Genomic DNA, 7,736 nt, shown 5'->3' with positions numbered 1-7,736 from the left:
AGGCACACTGGTTGGGGAACACGGGTGTAGAGGTCTAAACTAATCTGTAGAGGCAACAAACTGATTGTGTTGCCCATAGCAACCAATCACAGCACAGCTTTCATAGCAACCAAACACCACTGCTTTCATAGGAACCAATCACAGCACAGCTTTCATTTTTCAATAGCAGCATTTGTGTACTTTAACAACAGGTCTTTTAATTTTGCACCATCATTTTTGAATCACAATACATATATATATATATATATATATATATATATATATATTGGATATAAAAAGTCTACAGACCTCTGTTAAAATGTCAGGTTTTTGTGATGTAAAAAAATGAGACAAAGATAAGTTATTTTCAAAACTTTTTCCACCTTTAATGTGACCTATAAACTGTACCACTCAATTGAAAAACAAACTGAAATCTTTTAGGTAGAGGGAAGAAAAAAAAATGAAATAATGTGGTTGCATAAGTGTGCACACCCTCTTATAACTCATCAAAATCATGTTAAATAGGAGTCAGCATACACCTGCCATCATTTAAAGTGCCTCTGATTAACCCCAAATAAAGTTCAGCTGCTCTAGTTGGTCTTTCCTGAAATTTTCTTAGTCGCATCCCACAGCAAAAGCCATGGTCCACAGAGAGCTTCCAAAGCATCAGAGGGATCTCATTGTTAAAAGGTATCAGTAATGAGAAGGTTACAAAAGAATTTCCAAGGCATTCTATATACCATGAAACACAGTGAAGAAAATATGGCACAACAGTGACATTACTAAGAACTGGACGTCCCTCCAAAATTGATGAAAAGACGAGAAGAAAACTGGTCTGGGAGGCTACCAAGAGGCCTACAGCAACACTAAAGGAGTTTGAATGGCAAGTACTAGCTGTGTGGTACATGTGACAACAATCTCCCGTATTCTTCATATGTCTGGGCTATGGGGTAGAGTGGCAAGACGAAAGCCTTTTCTTACGAAGAAAAACATCAAAGCCAGGCTATATTTTGCAAAAACACATCTGAAGTCTCCCAAAAGCATGTGGGAAAAGGTGTTATGGTCTGATGAAACCAAGGTTGAACTTTTTGGCCATAATTCCAAAAGATATGTTTGGCCCAAAAACAACACTGCACATCACCAAAAGAACACCATACCCACAGTGAAGCATGGTGGTGGCTGCATCATGCCAAGGGGCTGTTTTTCTTCATCTGGAACTGGGGCCTTAGTTAAGCTAGAGGGAATTATGAACAGTTCCAAATACCAGTCAATAGTGGCACAAAACCTTCAGGTTTCTGCTAGAAAGCTGAACATGAAGTGGAACTTCATCTTTTAGCATGACAACGACCCAAAGCATACATCCAAATCAACAAAGGAATGGCTTCACCAGAAGAAGATTAAAGTTTTGGAAGCCAGAGCCCAGACCTGAATCCAACTGAAAATCTGTGGGGTGATCTGAAGAGGGCTGTGCACCAGAGATGCCCTCGCAATCTGACAGATTTGGAGTGTTTTTGCAAAGAAGAGTGGGCAAATCTTGCCAAGTCAAGAAGTGCCATGCTGATAGACTCATACCCAAAAAGACTGAGTGCTGTAAAAAAAATCAAAAGGTGCTTCAACAAAGTATTAGTTTAAGGGTGTGCACACTTATGCAACCATATTATTTTATTTTTATATTTTTTCTTCTCTCTACCTAAAATATTTCAGTCTGTTTTTCAATTGAGTTGTACAGTTTATAGGTCACATTAAAGGAGGAAAAAGTTCGGAAATGATTTATCTTTGTCTCATTTTTTTACATCACACAAACCTTACATTTTAACAGGGGTGTGTAGACTTTTTATATCCACTGTATGTATATATATCTATCTATATATATATATATATATATATATATATATTGAGCGATGAGCAAGATACCAGAGATTATATTACTTTACCCATTATTTTCCTTCTGCTTTATTGTGGGAACACGTATAAAATTATGTTACTGATTTAAGACTGTAGGCATCACGTAAAACACCAACTTAGAAGGATGACACTAGGAAGAAGAAAGAAGCATTTATGCTGGAGACATATTAGTCTCCTTGATTCAGGTAGCAAATAGATCTTGGGAATCAATATTTTCTCTGGAAGCCAAAATGAATCAGCAGGTCTTCACTAGTATATGGAATGTGTAAGTCCGTATGAAACAGTTGAAATTCCCGTACATAAAGTAACTTTAACCTACCAGACAATAAATATGAGGCGATCCACTCCCACATCAAATTACAACTTATTGTGAATTGATTATTTTCTTGCTTCTATAAGTTGATCCAGAGAAGGTATGGAAAGCTACACAGGTTTTGCACATGACCTTTGAAGCAAGTGGGATACATTCTTTAGTTGTAAAGAGGGATGGAAATGGGATTTAGAGGCAATAGAAGAAGAGTCCTTTGGGGAAGGCTGTTGTTTCTCTTTGTGCCAAGTATTGAATACACTGAAATAAAGCTGAAAGATCTCAATGACCTTCCATAACAGAAGGTCCACTTGAAGCGTTCTTGGGTGCCCTGCTCTTATGTTGAGTTTTTATTGTTTGTGTGTGTGTGAAAATATTTTGAAAAATGAAGACAAAATGTTAAATGCTGGGCTTTCCTATTTTCAATTATCATCCTAAAACCATTGTTTTGTACCTTTTTTTGGACCATCATTTTTTGTTAATTAGAGTTTCACTGCCATGTACTATTCATAAAAAGAAAGAAAGTCTTGCCACACAAATTTGCCATATATTTAATCTAATAGTGATCATTTCATACTTTGTATTGGGATTTAAAAAAAACATTTTTTTTTAATATTTTGTTTCCATTAAATATGTAGTGTACAAAGTATATATATATATATATATATATATATATATATATATATTTAAACAATACTGAGGGTGCAGGCTCAAAAGGGCAAGCTTACAAAAAAATCCAGTCCAAAAAAGAGAGCAGCACTCCGGGATAATGGGATAATTTGGAAAATAGTGGTTTATTCACCCATTGGCAGGCTCTCCATAGGAGCTAATGTGCGGAAGCCTCCTCCGGTTGCACACACACTCCGGTTCCCCCCGATCCTCACCTACGTAAAAAAAAAGGCTTAAAGTACTAGGCAGATAGGTGGGAGTGCACAGTCCAAAAGAGGGCTGCCACTCCCCTAAATGTACAATGCAAAAAACAAAGGTAAGTACCTCCAAACAATGTGAAAAAAAAGGGTTCAGGTGCATGCTACCAAGACTGCAATGTAAAAGCAAACAATGACTACAAGTAGCAGCACACTACCATGCACAAAAACATATACAAACACTGAAAACATGAATAAATATAAACTGCATTACTGCTGTACTTACTATATGAAAGGAGAGGTAAGTCCGATAGTGTAGGTCCTGTCTGTTGGAAGCCACCTTGATGCTGGGAGATGGGCCCAACACAATTTTTATCAAAAATGTACACAAAGAGCTCCTAATTTTTATATAGTAAGTATAGCAGTATTGGAATTTACATTTATTCATGTTTCCAGTGTTTGCATATCAATCTATCTATCTCTTTTTATCTATCTAATATCTAGCATCTGTCTATCTATCATGTATTTATCTACCTAATATCTATCTTTCCACTGTATTTGTCGCTTTATAAGACGCACCTGATGATAAGACGCACCCCAGATTTTAGAGGAGGAAAATAAGAAAAAAATATTTTTCATTAGACCTCATATTAGATCCTCAAATCAGATCCCCATATCAGGACATTAGATAAGACCTCCATGTCAGAACCCCATCAGACCTCAAATCAGCCCTTTATTTTTAACCCCTATCAGACCTCAAATCAGCCCTTTATTTTTAACCCCTATCAGACCTCAAATCAGCCCTTTATTATTAATCCCATCAGACCTCAGATCAGTCCTTTATTATTAACCATTATCAGACCTCAGATCAGCCCTTTATTATTAACCCCTATCAGACCTCAGATCAGCACTTTATTATTAACCCCTATCAGACTTTAAATCAGCCCTTTATTATTATTATCCCCTATCAGACCTCAGATCAGCCCTTTATTATTAACCCCTATCAGACCTCAGATCAGCCCTTTATTATTAACCCTTATCAGACCTTAAATCAGCCCTTTATTATTAACCCGTATCAGATCTCAGATCAGCCTTTTTTAATTAACCCCTATCAGACCTCAGATCAGACCTTTATTATTAACCCCCATCAGACCTCAGATCAGAATTTAAAAATAAAATCCTCTTAGGCTACTTTCACACTAGCGTTTGATCGGATCCGTTCTGAACGGATCCGATCATATTAATGCAGACGGAGGCTCCGTTCAGTACGGATCCGTCTGCATTAATAACTTAGAAAAAATTCTAAGTGTGAAAGTAGCCTGAGCGGATCCGTTCAGACTTTCAATGTAAAGTCAATGGGGGACGGATCCGCTTGAAGATTGAGCCATATGGTGACATCTTCAAGCGGATCCGTTCCCATTGACTTACATTGTAAGTCTGAACGGATCCGCTCGCCTCCGCACGGCCAGGCGGACAGCTGAACGCTGCAAGCAGCGTTCAGCTGTCCGCCTGTCCGTGTGGAGGCGAGCGGAGCGGAGGCTGAACGCCGCCAGACTGATGCAGTCTGAGCGGATCCGCTCCATTCAGACTGCATCAGGGCTGGACGGAGGCGTTCGGGTCCGCTCGTGAGCTCCTTCAAACGGAGCTCACGAACGGACCTATGAACGCTAGTGTGAAAGTAGCCTAACTCTCCTGCGCCGCGGCTCCGCTCCGGTTCTGGTGTCTCGCTCCCCTGTCTTTGGCCCCAGAGTGCAGCGTCAGGTCACAGTGCGTGCACTACGTTCTAATGCTGTATGGGGTCAGGACAGTGCAGCACCGGCCCCATCAAAGGAGACCAAGGAGGGTGAGTGCCGGCAGCACTTGCTGCGCTTCTTCCCCGCTCCCGGCACCTAATGTATACTTTTTGGGGGGGAAAGTGCGGCTTATAAAGCGAAAAATACGGTATCTAATATCTATCTATCTACTTAAAAAATGTAGTAACTTTGTATATACACTGGCAGTCATTTATTATCTGTTCTACACACCTTTCTGGCGTATTTAGGTCGCACATTTTGTCGCAAAGGTGTTTTGCAACAAAATATGTGTCTTTACCCCACTCACGCTACTTTTGCTAAGTTTGGTGCATGTCCCCTATTGAGTTTATATAATATCTAATTCATATTGTAGTCCAGATTGGAATTTGCTATTTTGCTAGTTAGAAACAGTCTACAAGAAATGAGGCACAGCAGCATAACTGAATGCCTAATATGCAGCAGAGATTTAGTTGTTCATAAATCAGGAAGCTGTACAGTACCTGGTATAAGTACACCAGTTTCCAGAATGCACATCCCCAAAACAAGCTTTGTACATAAACTAAACCAACAGGGAATTCTTGGAGAATTTAACTCTAAAACAGAGATACATTTTAATCCTTCGATAACAAAAAAAAGGAAATACTGTAGGTCTGGGTCATGTTTTTTATTTGTTAGCTTTGTGTGGAGGCAGCTTCTCTGCAAAGTTAGTTTTTAGACTATGAACTAGCATTGCACATTATTAGTTAAAAGGGGTTTTCCACTAGTTAGCTATTGATGGTTTGTCCTCAGGATAAGTCATCAATATCAGATCGGTGGACATCTGACACTCCACATCCCTGCTGATCAGCTGTTTCAGCAACCGCTGGCGCTAGAAACTATACAGTGGATGTGGCAGCCATGCTGGGGTACTGCTGTTTAGCTCTCCTTGAAGGGTATGGGAGCTGAGATGCAGTACACCAGCACTGGAAACTACACAGTGGATGGAGCCAGGGATGAGCGATTCGACTTCGGATGAAACATCCGAAGTCGATTTGCATAAAACTTAATTCTAATACTGTATAGAGCAAGAGCTCCATACAGTATTAGAATGTATTGGCTCCGATGAGCCAAAGTTTTTGCTTCGTAAAGTCTCGCGAGACTTCACGCAATAACTTCATAAATTAATTTGTACTGTAAAAAACTATTTCCCGAACTTGGGTTCGATTCCAAGTGGTACCTTGGTTTTTTACAGTAAAAACTAATTTATGAAGTTATTGCACGAAGTCTCGCAAGACTTTGCAAAGCAATAACTTTGGCTCATCCGACTCAATACATTCTAATACTGTACAGAGCTCCTGCTCTGTACAGTATTAGAACGAAGTTTTATGCGAATCGACTTCGGATGTTTCATCTGAAGTCGATTCGCTCATCCCTTGATGGAACCTTCTGTCTACTGTGTAGACTCTGGCACCAGTAGTTGCCAAAAAAAGCTGGTTGCTGGGGATGCCGGGTATCAAACCTCAATCTGATATTGATAACCTAACCTGAATATAGGTCAACAATATCTATGTCCTGGAAAACTTCTTTAACTTTTTCATGTATTTATTTGTAATCATAAGTAGGTAACATATTCCGGAAGTTGTTGAACAGGTCGTTTTACATCTACCTATCATAGAGACAGGCATTGCAGGTGTTGGTGGGCTTTTGAAGATGGGTTCCTAGCTCAGATTGGCTCTTTTTCTATCCACATACACCGACCACCAAATCAGAAATAAAAAATGAAATGATGTGACAGATATTCACATCACTCTTCTATCAAGCACACGCCCTTCTTATGAAGGGATTGGGGGGGGGGGTGGACTTTTTATTTCTTTCTAGCGAGTCCTTCACTATGTATATCAGTATAGCTCAGGCATGCTCAACCTGCGGCCCTCCGGCTGTTGCAAAACTACAACTCCCAGCATTCTCAGACAGCCTACAGCTATCAACCTACAGCAGGGCATTGTGGGAGTTGTAGTTTTACAACAGCTGGAGAGCCGCAGGTTGAGCATATCTGGTATAGCATATAATCATTTATTAGGCCACTAATAATTATGTGGATTATGAATTGCAGGGTGGAAATGAAGTCACTTCACAGATGAATATAATTTATTTGTACTTGGACATATTTGTATTTGTATATGTTGTCCCAGAGTATAATTCTGTATGTATTTTAGGTTTTAATAATCAGACACATTTTAATAAGTTTCAGTTTTTGGGATTTTGTGACAAACATGCCTTGATTTCTTGTTGTCAGACATAAAGAAGGCAAAGCTAGAAAAAGATAGAACCTACTGTATAATAGCATTTATGTTAAAAACATTGTAGGGAGGACTTATTTTTTTTTCCATATAATGAACATTTTGCAGTTCGTGGTAGAGCTACAAATAACTTTACTGGGGTTAATGCATTTTTAAGCTGCTATTTATAATATATATTTTTATGTTTGCAATTTTTAATCACAGTTTTTTGCAATACCTGGAACTGACACAACAGCTTTGTGACTTCAATTATCACAATGGGAACTTATAGAGAACCTGTCACCTCTCCTGACGTGTCATCTTTGGGCCTCTTTCACACGGGCGTATGCGCCCCGTTGCCGTATTGCGGACTGCATTTGCGGATCCGCAATACACGGGCTCCGTTCTGTGGGCATTCCGCATCACGGATGCGGACCCATTCACTTCAATGGGTCTGCAAATCCTGAGATGCGGAATGGTGCGGAACAGAACCACGGAACGGAACCCTACGAAAGCACTACGGAGTGCTTCCGTGGGGTTTCGTCCCTTACTACTGTTCCGTAAAAATATAGAACATGTTCTATCTTTTTGCGGAACGGCGGGATCGCGGACCCATTCAAGTGAATGG

The sequence above is a fragment of the Bufo gargarizans genome, chromosome 5 (genome assembly GCF_014858855.1).
Source record: "Bufo gargarizans isolate SCDJY-AF-19 chromosome 5, ASM1485885v1, whole genome shotgun sequence".
Classification (NCBI taxonomy): domain Eukaryota; kingdom Metazoa; phylum Chordata; class Amphibia; order Anura; family Bufonidae; genus Bufo; species Bufo gargarizans.
Note: the sequence above shows the minus strand (reverse complement) of the source record.